Genomic DNA, 15,970 nt, shown 5'->3' with positions numbered 1-15,970 from the left:
CGCTCACAAGTTTTTGGATGTCTGCTCAGTTCAATTTAGATCCCACTCAGGTTGAATCAGGAAGGCCCCATTCTGAATGCAGGTGCGCGCACACAGACTTCATACTGCCGCCCAGAACAAAATTCATTCCGCACAGAGATGAAAAAAAATTTGAGGGACCACTGCTCAGGGTTGCTACATGTACTGTGATTTTTGTGTGTGCACCCATAATTTTTATTTTTACCAGTTGCATTCATATTCTAGGCTTTCTCAAGGTAGCTCATGCCAACATACAGAGCTCATGTCCCCTCTTTTATCTTCCCAACAACATAATGAGGTTGTTTAAGCTCAGTGGCAGGACGAAGCAGCTTCAGTGAGTGAGAACAAGTCAAAACACATGCATGGGAGTACCTTACAGATACTTTTATCCAAGAGCCAGGATCAGTACACTGTGCAGCAAACTTGGAATTGCTGCCCTATATTAAGCAGAACAGCCTTTAGAGTTGTCAGCTTGCCACTCAAGATGGTGTTTCTCTTTGCCAATCTATCAGTTCCCCTCCGCTAGAGAGAGTCTTGCCTGCTTTAACAAAAGAAAGATGGAACCAGTGTTCCCCCTAACAGGGATTTTCAGATGTTGTTGACTACAACTCCCAGAGCTGCAATGGCTTTTTCTTGGGGATTCTGGGAGTTGTAGTCAACAACATCTGGGAATCCCTGTTAGAGGGGACACTAATTGCAATACCTTTTGTTACAGAAGTGTACGGTACTGTGGGTTGAATACAGTAACCCTAAACATTTCTTCTTCACAAGACATTTCTAGTACTCCAGAGGGGCCACATTTAAGCCTCACAGAATTCTGACTGGCCTAGGAGTTGCCAGTCTTTACACCAGGAATGTCTGAAGGAGAAGGTTGGAGGCTGGTCATCCAGGGCCCTACACTTATAGGGGCACCATGCTGCAGCACAGCAAGAGAGACTCTTCAGGAACTGGAGCGACTAGAACAGTGATTCTCAAACTTGGGTCCTCAGGTGTTATTGGACTTCAACTCCCATAATCCCCAACCAAAGGCCACTGAGGCTGGGGATTATGGGAGTTGAAGTCCAATAACACCTGAGGACCCAAGTTTGAGAATCCCTGGGCTAGAACAATTTAATGCATCATGGGGGAGGACCCAAAACTAGAGACAGCTACCTTACATCTAGTCCCTTCCATTACCCATAAACCAAGGTTTAGATTGGGGGTTCCCAGATATTATTGGATTACCAGTGCCATCATCTCCAGCCACAACCACCTTTGGTTTAGATTACTGTCTGAACCCAGCCAGGATTTGTTTTTAAAGCTTCTTTTAAAGGGATAAAAGAGGATCTTATTGCTGAAAATAACTAAAGAGAATTACTATGGCCATGACCGTGTCCAGATAGCGCTGGTATACCATGGTGGCTTAGCTGTTAATCAGTTCAGATCTCCCCTCTGCCATCAGTTCCACTTCACTCCCCATCCCATCTTCAACAGGAGAACAATGAGAGTGATCTATTGTAGAGTTGTTTAAGGAAAACCAGGAACTTCTGCAAAATGCTTTGAGCACTTCACAAATGAGAAATAAGATATAAATAGAATATGGAATATGGGAAATCAAGCTGCTCTCATTTGGTCTACATCATGGGGTTTGTGCAAGTGTTAAGTTATTTTATTTATTTTTATTTTTTACATTTATATCCCACTCTTCCTCTGAAGAGCTCAGAGTACATGCTTATTTTTATGGATGGGCATTACCAATTAGTGAAGTAAACCCAGTTCTGTCCATCTTAACAACACTAAGTAAGAAGTGCTCCAAGAACTAAAAACTAATTTATCAAATGGATGCCCAATCAGCACTTGTGAAGAGCAAGCCAGAGCCTGAAGTTTAGGCATATTTCACTTTTCTTATTACAAACAAATGAATATTTAACACATAATAAAATCAACTCACTATCACATTTGCTCAACTCTCTTGTCAGAATGGATGACAACAAACATTCATGACCAAAGAAGTGGGTCACCAGTAACCCAAGAATCGCTGGCTCTACTTGCTACCGATATCCAAGTTAGAAATTAAAGCAGAGTATTGGATAACACACTGTCCAGGAAAGAAAAGTCCTCTAAATTAAACAAAATTGCAAATCTAACTGCAAATGCATAAAATAACAAGTTCCACCAAAGCTAGTTAAATGATGGCAAGTTATCAGGCTAGGATCAAAAACAGAATACTGTGATTATGTAAGATTAGATTGTGTTTTTCATGCAGCCCGTATAATTGAGTTCAATTCAGTACTATAAAATGTGAAGAATTGAATTTTGGGAAGTGGAAGTTCAGATACATAATGTTAGTCTAAGCACCCATTTTGCAATCAGTATCAAATGATTTGTGGGCACCTAACCTATACAAAAACTAAGGTGTAGAGACGTGTAGGATACAACAGCCAAAATTCTCCAAAACTGCATTCCTAAATACACTTCTTTGGAGGTAGGTTTCCACTCAAAGCAATGTGACTTAGGCCTTTTTCACATGCAAGACTTCCATAGATGATCATCACTGTCATGTGATAGACCAACATACATTAGAAGTGTCCATATATATTTGTACACTGCCCCAAACTTCTGTCTCTGGACAATTTACAGCAACATAAAACAAATTAAAACAGAAATTAAAACCTTAAAACCATTAAAACATTTTTTTGTTTTGTATAGGACATAGGAAGCTGCCTTATACAGAGTCAGACCATTGGTTCATCTAGCTCAGTACTGTCTACACAGAGCAGCTTCTCCAAAATTGCAGGCAGGAGTCTCTCACAGCCCTACCTTGGAGATGCCAGGGAGGGAACATGGAACCTTCTGCATACAAGAACGCAGGTGCTCTTCCCAGAGCAGACCCATCCCCTAAGGGGAATATCTTACAGTGTTCACATGTCTCCCATTCAAATGCAAACCAGGGTGGACCCTGCTTAGCAAATGGGGCAATTCTTGTAACGTTAGCATAAAAGAATGGCATTGGAAGGGGCCACAGAGGTCTTCTAGTCCAACCCTCTGCTCAGAGGAAGAAACAAACGACAGCATCCCTGGCCAATGGTCATCCAACAGCCATGTTATTGGCCGTCGCTTCCTAATTTGAATTCTTTGTATACACATGGCAGATAGAAATGTATTGTCTAATCATACTTGATAGAGAACACATGGCCACCTGTAGAAGGTTTTCCTCCATGAAAATAATTGCCTAAGAAGCAGGGGCGCCCTTCCCCCCAGACTTTTGGGCGGAAATCCGGTCCCTCGCACCCCCTGCCCCCCCCAATGCTCTCAAGAACATCCCAGGTTCCAGGAGTGGCCATGCCACGCCACCACCCACCCAGGTTGCCCGTGCTGCTGAGGACAGGCAGCAGCCAGCTCACGGCCCATCTGATGTCCTCGTCTGCTGCTGCGGCTGTCCAGAGGGGAAGTGGGATGAGTTTTGCATTCCAGGAGCTCCTGCTGGCAAGGGGAGCGACACAGAAAGGTGTGTGTGTCTTGGCTGGCAAGTCCCACATCAAGGGGGTCACTTTCTTCAAGCAAAAGGCAAGGCTCGCTGGGCACTGAGAGTTTCTATGCTGGAGTGCAAAGCGGTTTCCCCACTTTAGACCCCGGGTGTTTTAGGGATGATGCTTATCTTGCTGTGGCAGTGGGTGGTGGCAGCAGTGGCCAAAAGGCCTTTAGATCCAGGTTCCAAAATTACCTAGGGGCACCTCTGCTAAGAAGCGAACAGGTATTTTTATATATAATATATATATGTTATGAAGTGGCCTCTCTAATTCCAAGCAAATATGCTTTGAACTGGGTCTTATTCTATCTTATTTTACATCTGTTTTTCCAAGAGGAGCCATAAACTTATTGTGACAAAACCAACAAGCACATAACGAAAGAGGGGTTTAAATGACTTTTAAAAGGTGGGGGGGGGAGGAAATAATCCCACTGGGATTGCAAACTAGTAGCTTCCCCTTTGCAGTTGCAAGCGATTACAGCCAGTTAATGATTGGGGCATTAAGACCATAAAAGACAGCTAGGTTCTATAAACAGCCCATTTGCTGTGCAAATTACATTACATTACGCGGCCAGTTCAAAAGAGTCACACTGCTATTGTAAACCCTATGATGAAAGAAGCAATCAGTGAACAAATTAGCTTGTTTCCCCTTAGTCACAGAAAGGAAGTATTATTATTACTTAATAATACTTACTTAAAGGAATGGTATTATTTATGTACGTATTCATTCATTCCGTTTAAAAGGACGATCTTTTAAAAACCTCCCCCTCTCCCCCTACTAAAGGGAATGATCATATAGAAACAGCAGCGGTTCGATAACCAACTACTGTAACTCTCTATTTCTGGATCCAAAAAGGCATTTACTTCGAAGTGAACTCTCTTCGCTCGCCCTCACTCTCTCCCGACAAACAAGATGTACTTATATACAAGCGTGTTTTGGACTCTAGTTTGAGACTATCATCCCATTCAGAGCCTGTTTGTTAACAACGCGATCCTATGCATGTTTTCTTGGAAATAAGCCCCATTCTATTCAACGGGCTTCACCAGGGAACAGCGCACAGAATTGCAACCCAAGACTGAAATCTCAAACAGAGAGTACGATACACGGAGCACAGTGGAACGTATTTCAAATTCCAAGTCAAGGTGCACAGAACTGGTTGCACACAAATCCAAAGCGACTCATCCCCATGTTTAGGGCTGCCACACTACTCTCAGCACGGGCATGAATGACAGTCCTGATCCTATGCAGGTCGAAAGTCTGAGCGCGGGGGGCGAGAAGGTTTACTCCCAAGTGAGGATGCAGCCAGTTAAGTTACCGATCTCCGTCCATGCCTTTAGCTCAGTCTGGCAGAAGAAGGGCAGAACACTGAACTTCAGCTCAACAGGTGCAGGGCAGAAGTTGCGTCCTTGTGCACGTACCTCTCAAACACGCGCTAATCCACCAAGCCCTTCCCTCCGCCGACCATGCACGGAGTCCAAGACGTCCCCGCTTTTCTATGAGGCGATCTTCCCCCGTTCCTCAGCGCCCGAGCTGGATCGCAGCGCTTCCTTCATTTCCACCCATCCCCAGCTTCTCTTTTGCATCCGCTTGACGTCAAGAATACTCACCGACTACCTCGCCCGGTGCAGGGACGCCGCGGGGACTGAGCAGGGCAATCCCGGGCCCCCGGAGAGCAACGCAAGCGTGGTCGGACGGAGTGAGGGCGGCCGCCGCTTTCCCTTTGCGCGCGTTCTTGGGCAGCTCGGCCCATTCAGCGACTCCCAGGCGCGCTTGCGGCCAAGCCCTCCTGCTAGGTTGGAGGATCAAATTGCTCCCGAGGAGGCAGCCTCCCGCGGGCTTCTCCACCAGGATCTTGACCCCTCTGTCGTCGTCCAGCCGCTGATGCTTTACCTTGGGGTCAATGGAAGGTCAGGTTAGCATTCTCTTGCCTTCCCCTCCCCAGATTCCTAGGAATCCAAAACGAGGGCACAGATCCCTCTCCACACTTCCCCGCCCTCCTTTTCCCAATGAAGCATGCAACAGATTGGCGGACACCCCCCTCCTCCCATGGGCTATATAGCAGCCACCTGGCGTTAGGAAGGACAAGCTAGCAAGAAAGCAGCTTTGCATTCACTGCAGGAGCAGCTCAGCTCCGCCCCGCTGCTGGATGAGCCTTTCTCCATAAACGTGAATAAAGGCAGGTGCAGTAGTTCTTTGCAGCCGTGGTAGAAGCTGGAAATACCTTTTCGCTTGACGGATGTTCGCTGTACCCGAGATCTCAAAGGGTTTACTGCTTTCAACACAGAAGCACGGGAAAGGCGAGCTTTTACAAGGCTGAACTCATATGCGCGTTTCCTGGGTGAGAGAGTCAAGTCCCATTAACTCAGGGAGCGTCCATAAAAGTATGTCACACTTTAAAATGCATCGTCTCCCTTTCTTGTCACACTTTGCCCTATTTCAAGTACGGGTACCAGGCAGCCGATTAATCTTAATCAATTAAAATGCAGAGAAAAAATCTCTCAAAAGCAAAAAAAAAAAAAGTACACATGCATGCATGTGTTGTCAGCTGGCATCCTCTTGCCAGAGGCATTCTTCTCCAGAAGAGGCATTCTCCCTCAGAGGAGGGAATGCCTCTTAAGAACAGCCCTGCTGGATCAGGCCCAAGGCCCATGTAGTCAAGCATCCTGTTTCACACAGTGGCCCACCAGATGCAGCTGGAAGCCTACAGACAGGAGTTGAGGGCATGCCCTCTCTCCTGCTGTTACTCCCCTGCAACTCCCCTTCTGTTAATGCCTTCTGCAACAGGAGTGCATGCATTAGGTAAAAATGAAGGAAGTGTGCTTTTTGTATTAGAACAATGGTTTCTCCCACGGGGAGGAATGCTTCTTTCAAGATTATGCTTGCTATGTGCATTATTCCCGCCAGTGGGTGAGAGGAGGAGAATACCTCCTCCAAGATGAATGCATCGCAATGGAGGTCCAACAAATTTTGCTGCCTGCGGTGAAAGACAATATTATCTAGATGGGTGCCCATCATTCCCAGGCTATGATGTTGGTAGTGGTGACATGAAAGCCTTCTCAGCAGTGTTTCCTCTAAGGCATATGCATGCTCACAAGTTTTTTGATGTCCGCTCAGTTAATTTTAGATCCCACTGAGGCTGAATCAGGAAGGCCTCACTCTGAATGCATATGTGCACATACTGCCTTGATACTGCCACCCAAGGCCTCAGCGGTGGACAGTGGGGTGGCACCCGTGGTACTAGGCACTTGCCACCCCTTGCACTCCTCCCCACACTCACACCTAGGATGGGCACCTCATCCAGCCTCATGAAAGGGCCGCTTCTGCTCCAGTTCTTAACAATAAAATGTTAAAGCCTGGGTTGAAAAAAATTGTTATTTTTTTTCAATCAAAAAATGGATTTAAAAAGTTATTTAAATTGATTTTAAAAAATCATGAAAAACCTAATCAAATATATCATCATGAATATTAATCATAACTAGCCGACCCGCACAAAGCATCTGTGTGCTCTTTGGGGCTGGCGATTACCTCTCCCCCCACATTCTGCCCCAGTCTCCGCTTCTGGGCCCAGCCACCTCTCCTCCCCAGCGCCACTTCTCCCCCCCCCGGCCACTTTCTTTCCCCCCTCCTGGGCCTTGTCTCCACGACTGGGCCGCCGCAGTGGCAACCAATCTTCCTGGGTGGGCCTCAGCCAATCAGGCTCGTCCGCCGCCCAGCCAATCAGCTGGGCTCTGGGACGCACATTCCAAGGCACACCCAGGAGAATTAATATAATATAGATTATATTCTATGAACATGTTAACAGCAGTATATGGGGATGAGAGATAACATACCTGATCAGTCTTATTCTGCAGGTGGTGTACATGCAGCACGTACACACACACACACAGTCAAGCCCTTGCTCCCTCCCCGCCAAGTGCAAAGACAAAGAAGGCCAATGAGGGGATAGAAGATTGGGGAATGGAGTAGATCTGAGCAAGGAGGAGGAGTCTGGATACAAATACAAGGAATAGGGCAGGGGAGGAGAATAGAAAGTGAAACCAAAAGTGAACAGAACATATTCATGGAGTCCTGAAGAAACTTTCTGAGCGTATCCTCCATGACTACTACCTAACCCTTACACTATCCCCCAATGTAGAAGGGAAACATCCATCATGGCAGCAGGCTGTAAAAGAGACCCAGCTGGGGAATATTTTAATGACGTTCCTGTACTTGTGAGTAAGAAAGGCATACATTCAAAATCCAAACAGTGCAACAATGAAATGCAGGGCCTGGTTGCCCAAATGAAACAGCATTATGAGAAGTGTGTATATATTATAGTGTGTACCTACCTTCTAAAAATGAAACCTAAATCTATCTCTAAATATGTATTAAAGTTATATTAGACAAGAATGCACTTTTATAGAAAATGATGATTAAATAGAATCTTCCTGACTAGTAACCGCCCTGAGACCTTGGTTTGGGGCGGTAAATAAATAAATAGTAATTTAAATTGTGATTTAAATCATTAAAATTGAGTCCTGTGAAGTGATTTTAATCATGATTAAATCAATTTGATTTAAATCAAATCAACCCTGGTTAAAGCACACTATGACAATTTTAAAAAATCTGCTACTTGCTTAAGCAGGGGGTGCACTTTTTGCATCAGTTTTGGGGGGCAAATTCAAACTCACAGTGAAGCCTGCTGTCTGGAAATGTTCCTGGAGGCACAGCATACTTTACAGGTGGTTTCTCACTGAAATATGCTCTTTGGGGGGAACAATTAACCTTACACCAGCCAGTGTGGTGTAGTGGTTAGAGTGCTGGACTAGGACCAGGGAGACCCGAGTTCAAATCCCCATTCAGCCATGAAACTAGCTGGCTGACTCTGGGCCAGTCACTTCTCTCTCAGCCTAACCTACTTCACAGGGTTGTTGTGAAAGAGAAACTCAAGTATGTAGTACACCACTCTGGGCTTCTTGGAGGAAGAGCGGGATATAAATGTAAAAATAATAATAATGATGATATTAATATTGCAGTCATCTTCCTATCAAATCTCTGAATGCTTTAAATTTTTAATTGCAGTTTAGATTTTTTAATTGCTGTAATTTCTAAAGGTGTTAAATTTTTAATTCATGTTTTAATAGCTGGTTTTGCTTGTCTTTGATTTTGTAAACCGCCTGGAGCCTTTGGAGTCAGGCAGTATATTAAATACATAAATAAATGGATTGATGAGATTTATACCACCTTAGCTTCAGCAGTGCTGCAACATCAGGTGCTCATCCATTGCATGTCTGTGACAGGCAGCAGATATCCAAGAATGCACAGAGGGACCTTTCCCAGCCCTGCTCTGCAATATCCTTTAATTGGAGAAGCCGGGAATTGAACCTGGGACTTCCTTTGTGACTTTCTAAGCTATGGTCCTTCACCGTGTAAGATGAAGCTGCACAGCTGCTTGAGTTATTACAACATTTTTATATGGTGCATTTCTTAGCTTCTTCCACTTGTAACCCACTTTTCCTCCAAAGAGTGTCAAGTGGTTCACTTATGGTGCCACCCCAGTCATTCAGGAAATGCCTGATTTAACCAATAAAACTTCCATCACGTGCCTTCAAATTATGACAAATATTTATATACTGCTGTTCAGCAACAACAACAAGAAGTTCACAAAGCGGTTTCCATAGAAAAGGAAATAAGATGGTTCCCTGTCCCAAAAGGACTCACAATCTGCCACTTGACAAATGACCCCAAAACTAGGCCACCACTCCAAAACAAACACAACCTCCTGCAGTAACTTCAGTAGTGTGTCACAACATTTTGAAGATCAACAAACCGCGGGATAGTCACAAGAAGGAGAATGAATTTGAGATTAAGAAGATGATCCCAAGTGTTGCCCTTCTATGTGCTCCACACACCAAAATAGACTACCCTGAGCACCTAAATGGATTTTCCTCTTACAATAGTTGCCATGGAAACTTGGCTCCAACCCACAGAAACCTTTATAGGTCACAAGTTCTACCTGGAAGCAAACTAGAAAGTCGTGCTGACTGTGCAATACAGGTGTCTCGGACTTGCTGAAAGTTAGGAAACATTTTGCCTAGGATTCCCGTGACTTTTAACAGCTGCATGCAAGGCAGAAATGAAGCCAGTGAAAATCTGCCAAATGTTGCTTGATCGTGGGGTTTTTAAGGGCATAGGTGCCCTGACAGAAAAGAAGCTGGCAACATTTATGACCCAAAAAGCTCAATGGCCTGGTTTGGACAACATTGTATGACTGGCTCTGCTTCCACATAAGGAGGGATGTGAGTGCACTTGTTTTGCTTCTCTCCCGAGGGTGTGCTGAGGTGCTGTCACCTCACCTTATGGGGTGAATAAGAGGGGAGAGAAGAGCTGGTCTTGTGGTAGCAAGCATGACTTGTCCCCTTAGCTAAGCAGGGTCCACCCTGGTTGCATATGAAAGGGAGACTAGAAGTGTGAGCACTGTAAGATATTCCCCTCAGGGGATGGAGCTGCTCTGGGAAGAGCAGAAGGTCTCAAGCTCCCTCCCTGGCTTCTCCAAGATAGGGCTGAGAGAGATTCCTGTCTGCAACCTTGAAGAAGCCACTGCCAGTCTGCGAAGACAATTCTGAGCTAGATAGACCAATGGTCTGACTCAGTGTATGGCAGCTTCCTATGTTCCTAATTGTCTGAACTGCCCTGTAGTATTTAAATCATGCTTGGAAAGGCAGTTTGGGTGAAGTGTGATTAGGCAATGGTGCAGTGGGATGGAGATGAGGCATCTCTTTTCATGGCATGTTCATGGAAGAGGAAATCAGACACTATTTTCTGAGTAACCTCAATGTCAGTCATTGTGGTTGTATGAAAATGGGTGCTGTGCTATGGGCTACATATCCATGACCCCCATCCTGCTCACAAATCTGAAACCTCTAGCTGCCAAATCCACAGACACGCCCACAAATAATACTTTATTCCTCTTTGGTCTTTCACTAATCTCTAGAGGATATTCCAAAGATAGCCATCTGGGGATTTGGATTTGTCTTCTTTTCTATCCAATTAGGGAGTGTGCAACAAACAGTGGCACAAACAAGTTTATATTTTCTCAAGGGCCTAAAAGGATATGGCAGGAGAGTAAAAGTCTTGTCAGCTTTGCTCACCAGTTTTATGAATCATTCTCTTCATGGCTCTTTAAAGAGAGGCCTCTTGTAGCTTTGAGGGCTTCATAAAAGAAATATAACTTATTTAATCAGACCTCCTCCTCCTCCTGCAATTGATGTGCTTTGATATTAAAAGGCACACCTGGCAAAATTCTCCCTTAAAGATGCAAGGGCCCTCTCCAGGTCTGGATCTGGTTGCTCTTAACTTCTTTAATTCTTTTCTAGAACTGGAGCTATAGAAATGGCATTCCATTACCACCACAGGTATTATTTGCAAAAGGGCCCATAGCTGGAAACCTATATGTAAGAATCTACATCCAGATTGCCCAGACACAATACACCAATTGAGATCAATGTTGCATTCTATGACACCAATTATATGTTTTTAAAAACCAGCTTCTACCTTTATAATCCACATTCAGATTTAATATGAACATAACATTTACATCTAGCAATCATTGGGGGCGGGGCGGTGTGGGGTGGGGGTGGGGTTAGTACAGAACACAGTTCTATTTTAGAGAATTTAGTTTTCCCCCATGCAATATAACCAGATTCATTAGCTCTGGGAACTGGATAGAAATAAAACAAGTTTAAATGGTCGGTGGGTGGATTCCCTCCACACATTATGCATTCCAGAAACAGAGTGGTTTAAAACGCCTAACATTTCCTCATTGCAGTATTTTAGCAGCAGTAAAGGAATGCTTGAAGTAAATGTTGTTCTCTTTGTGTTGAATAATGCACCTTGGGAAACCGGAAGTCAACTTATACTTGCTTGCCTTTTAAAACATTAAATTAGTATAATGGCAAAGCAGGTTCTGGGTCACACTGCTCTTTGGTGCCAGAAGATGACCTTTATTATTTTTAGTCATGGTTGTTATTAATAATTTATCTGGCATTTGGCATGAAAAAGTGCATCTTCTTATCTATAAGTGTACAGTATCATTAATGTGTATGGTGCTTTATAGAACAACAACAAAAGGCAGACCCCTGACGCGAGGAACTTACAGAGGCGCTTCACCCGACACGTGCAAAGTGCCTGACGGGGTTCTGCAGACAAGCAACCACTCGAAGCTGGGCGGCCAGATTGGCCGCCCACATAACGGCCAGCTCTGTCACAGAGCCGATGGGGGCTGCAGGGATCGGGGGCCGTGTGGCCCCTGGAAGTGCCAGGATGCTTCGCACAAGTGGTGGAGGGCATGGATAAATTGGGGATGGGAAGAGAGATATATTCATACATTCATCCAGATCTGGCCATGGTTACCGATGCCTTAGTCATGTCATGGCTGGATTACTGCAATGCACTCTACGTGAGGCTGCCCTTGAAGAATATTCGGAAATTTCAGTTGGTGCAGAATGCAGCTGCCAGGGTTCTCTTTGGAACTGCTCATTCGCAGCATATTACACCTATTCTGGAAAAGCTGCACTGGTTGCCAATTTGTTTCCAGATTATTATTATTATTATTATTTATTATTAATTCGATTTCAATTCAAGGTGCTGATTATTACCTTTAAAGCCCTTAATGGTTTGGGTCCTGGATACCTGAGGGGCTGCCTGCTTCCAAGGGTTTCTGTCCGCCCAACAGGACTGTCAGAGGGGCCTTTGTTCTGTGTGCTGACACTGAGAGAGGCTGAATTGTCATGCACAGTGTACAGGGCCTTCTCTGTTGTTGCCCCCAGGCCCTGGAATGCTCTCCCAGTTGATGTTCACTCTCTGATGTCTGTAGCTGCTTTTAAAAAACAACTCAAGACTGTTTTATTTACTCAGGCATTTACCTCTTAGAGGCTGCCAGGTTTTCTCAGCTTTATTGTTTCTGTTTATTTATTTTTTAATTGTTTTTTAATGTGTTTATGGTTTTTAATGTTGATTTTAAGGTTTTAAATGTAACCTTTATGGGATTTTGTTGTATTTTATCTTTTTTAAACCGCCTTGAGATACATTATGAAAGGCGGTATAAAAATGGAACAATCAATCAATGGCTTTTGTGTCCTTAGGCTTAATTTTAGTTGAGGATGAAGACAGTGCCAAAAGCTTCATGAGAAAAGTAGGTTTTGGAGAGATATTTGAAGGAAGAGAGACGGAGAAGATGCTATGTAGGTGTTCTGAGAGGGTTTCCAAGCATACATGTAAGGGACGGGACAGCAAGGGAGAAAGAGTGGAATTGTTTAACAGAGCAGGATACTTTCAGACAACTTTCCTCTCATTAATTTTCCCAATAACCCTGTGAGATAGGTTAGAGACTGTGACTTGCTTCCGGCTCCTCAGTGAACTTAATGGAATGTGAAATTGGACTACAATTCTACACATTTGGGAGTAAGTCCCATTGTAAGACTTACTTCTGATTAAACATGCATAAACATGCATTGGCTCAAGCTGAGGTATTTTATGGCCAAATGCAACATTCAATCCATTGTATGTCTTTAAAAACTATCCTGGAATTATGATGGACTTTAAAAAGACATAAAAGTCTCCCTTTTTTTGGTAGCAGTTAAACTCAGTTGACTTATACTGTACATTTCTCTTCTGGTTTAGTCTCACTTTGCAAAGTGTCTTATGCTTCTGGAAACTCATTGCAAATTGTATTAGACAAAACATCTAATATCCTTTATATATTTACAGTGCTACAAAGAAAGTCACACTCATCTTTGTCTCCAAGGACTGTGCTTGGATAATACGCTATAGGAGCACTGTTGGCTTCTACGCACAGTTACATTTCCTTCACTCAAACAGTTCCACTTGCAACCTGTAACTGAGCACATATCCCCGTAGAGAAAGACAAGTGTGATGCAGGTGTTAAAGTTAGGCTTCACATCAAAGACAACAGACAGAGGCGATTCTCACGCTCACCATTGTGTGCAGGAGGGCAGGGGTGGGGAAGGCTGGGTAAACTTTACCTTCCCCACAGATGAGTGATCTTAAGGTGGTGGGATCTTAAGGTGGTGAACCACGGAGCAGGGTGGAGGGATTTGGGGTCAGAACCAGTGTTCCCTCTAACAGGGATTCCCAGATGTTGTTGACTGCAATTACCATAATCCCCAAGCAAAGGCTATTGCAGCTGGGGATGCTGGGAGTTGTAGTCAGCAGCATCTGGGAATCTCTGCTAGAGGGAATACTGGCCAGAACCTGTTGTTATAGCCTCTGAGAATCCCACAATGCAATGTGCAGAGCATGTGTTGCATTGGGGGATTTCCCCATCAGATAGGCGCTCTCTGCACCCATCTCTGTGTCTCCTCGGGCTGAACTCAGCCTGAAGAAACACACGATACCTGGCAGCCAGGTTAAGGATGCAAGTGCATCCCTAGCCTCGACTAACAGCCGGGTTTCTTTAGAGTGTTAGGGGGCAGGGAGTGTAGGGATCCGCAAGGATCCCACCACTTCTCACGACCAGCTTAACCCTGGCTGGACCACCCCAGGCTGAGTTAGGCTGGTCGTGAGAACAGCCTCACTGTCTCAACTTCCTTTGCAGACATCAAACATGTACAACAAACAGGCATTCTAGTAGCTGCATTCATACAGCTCACACTCTCTTGGTCCAAACAGGAAATTATTTCTTAATCACAACACTGTTTTACAGAACGGTTCCATTCTTCACACCAGTTGCGATGCGGATACAGTTCTAGCATTTCCTCTGATTTCCAGGAAATGAGGAAAGTGTTGCTGTGATCATTGAAATTCTTCTAACTGTGTCTGTTTACATCCTGATTAGGAGTTCAGGTATCTGATATGATCATAGGTATTTGCCTTGCTAAGCTGAGCTCTGCACTGCTTGCTTTTGGGGTTTCTTCTACATACAATTCATACTAGCCCAACCTGCATCACTCCAAACCACTTAATCTGGGGGTTTCCAAACTGGGGTCTCCAGATTTTGTTGGTCTACAACTCCATTATCCCCAGCCACAATGGCCGATTGTGTTGGAAGGGATAAGAGTTATAGTCCAACAACATCTGGGGATCCAAGTTGGAGAACCCCTAGATTAATCTATACTAGCTGACCTATAGAGCAAGGATGCACCAGTGCAGCAGGAGAACCTCTCAACTAACTGCTCTGGTGCAACGGGGAAAGTGGAATTTTTTGGCGATCTCACCTTCCATCTCAAGCACTCTGTGACACCACAGATATGCCTCTAAAGGCTGTGCAACCCTCAGGGACATATGTTCGCATGGCACAGAGGGCTTCCTGGGAAAGGGGAGGGCATCAGAAATCGCCACTTCCCCGCTACACTGGTGCAGTTAGTTGAAAAGTTCTCTTAGGCTGGTCCCTCGCTGCACCCATGCATCCTTGCTCTCTACATTGGCCATTGTGATTTTTAAAAACCCCAAACCTTAAACCTTTTAGCCTCTCCTGGCAGAATTCCTGCTCTTCTTTCTTCTAGTTTGATTTTTTGGGTTCTGCTCTGAATATTTGTTCTACTTTTTCCCTCCCTGAACCTGACATCAGCTTCTGGCTATAGTTCCGGCCAAGCACAGAGAGTTGGCCTAGATATTCTTCAGATCACTTCTAAGCCTGCAACTATATACCTTTGATCTAATGAATCTCCTTGCAATATGTATGTCTTGGCCTCCTCTTATTGCAGAAGTTCCCCAATCACAATCTGCATGTTTCAGTGGATGATTATAATGTCTGCCTTTTAACATACAAGTCAGCATGAATGAACCAATTCCAAAGCAGGGGCTGTGATTTACAGTATTTGCTAAACTTAAACATCAAATGTATCTACTCACAGCTTCCATAAATCCTTTACTTGTAAAATACTTTTTCTCCTCCTCCAGGCAATTTTGTGTCTTCAGCTTTCCTCTTTAATTGCAGTGACTGTCCAGAGACCATAGAATACAAAGAGGAATAAAAACAAAAACAGCAGGAATATAATAGACCCATGAATGCACAGAAGAGAACAAAGTTGGTGACATACCTAGCTTCCTGCTATGGCTTATGGATGGATTAATAGGGGGAAAAAGTTGTTCTTATGGCCACTTAGATTTATAAAGAAGATGTGCACAACAGAAATTGTGGATTTTCATGCTGGTGACACTGAACAGAAGAAAAAAAATGCATTGTGAATTCAATTTTGCTGAGTATTGTGCCATCAGTCATACTACCCAGACCTTTTGTCTCTCTGTCCTCTAATACAAACAGGAGAGGAGAGCTGGTCTTGTGGTGGCAAGCATGACTTGTCCCCATAGCTAAGCAGGGTCCACCCTGGTTGCATATGAATGGGAGACTTGATGTGTGAGCACTGCAAGATATTGCCCTCAGGGGATGAAGCCACTCTGGGAAGAGCAGAAGATTTCAAGTTCCCTCCCTGGCTTCTCCAAGA

The 15,970-nt window shown here is 44.4% G+C and overlaps 1 protein-coding gene across 14 annotated transcripts in view; it reads right to left on the bottom strand.

The window, feature by feature from the left end:
* The window catches only part of MYO3A (myosin IIIA), a 168,569-nt gene extending 153,111 nt beyond the window's left edge, over positions 1 to 15,458 (bottom strand). For 12 of the 14 annotated variants that reach the window (XR_008310019.1, XR_008310018.1, XR_008310020.1 and 9 more), the window contains exons 1-3: positions 15,378 to 15,458; positions 5,749 to 5,861; positions 5,135 to 5,417 (exon numbers count right to left, since the gene is read on the bottom strand). The gene's annotated coding sequence lies outside the window, so the exon portion shown is untranslated. Of the gene's footprint in view, positions 1 to 4,945; positions 5,092 to 5,134; positions 5,418 to 5,593; positions 5,656 to 5,748; positions 5,862 to 15,377 lie in introns of those variants that run through there. The other 2 variants (XM_053262733.1, XM_053262734.1) reach the window with 2 other exon arrangements.
* Positions 15,459 to 15,970: the final 512 nt, after the last annotated feature.

Source organism: Hemicordylus capensis, chromosome 6, assembly GCF_027244095.1.
Source record: "Hemicordylus capensis ecotype Gifberg chromosome 6, rHemCap1.1.pri, whole genome shotgun sequence".
Lineage (NCBI taxonomy): Eukaryota > Metazoa > Chordata > Lepidosauria > Squamata > Cordylidae > Hemicordylus > Hemicordylus capensis.
This window is presented reverse-complemented; position numbering and strand designations above follow the sequence as displayed.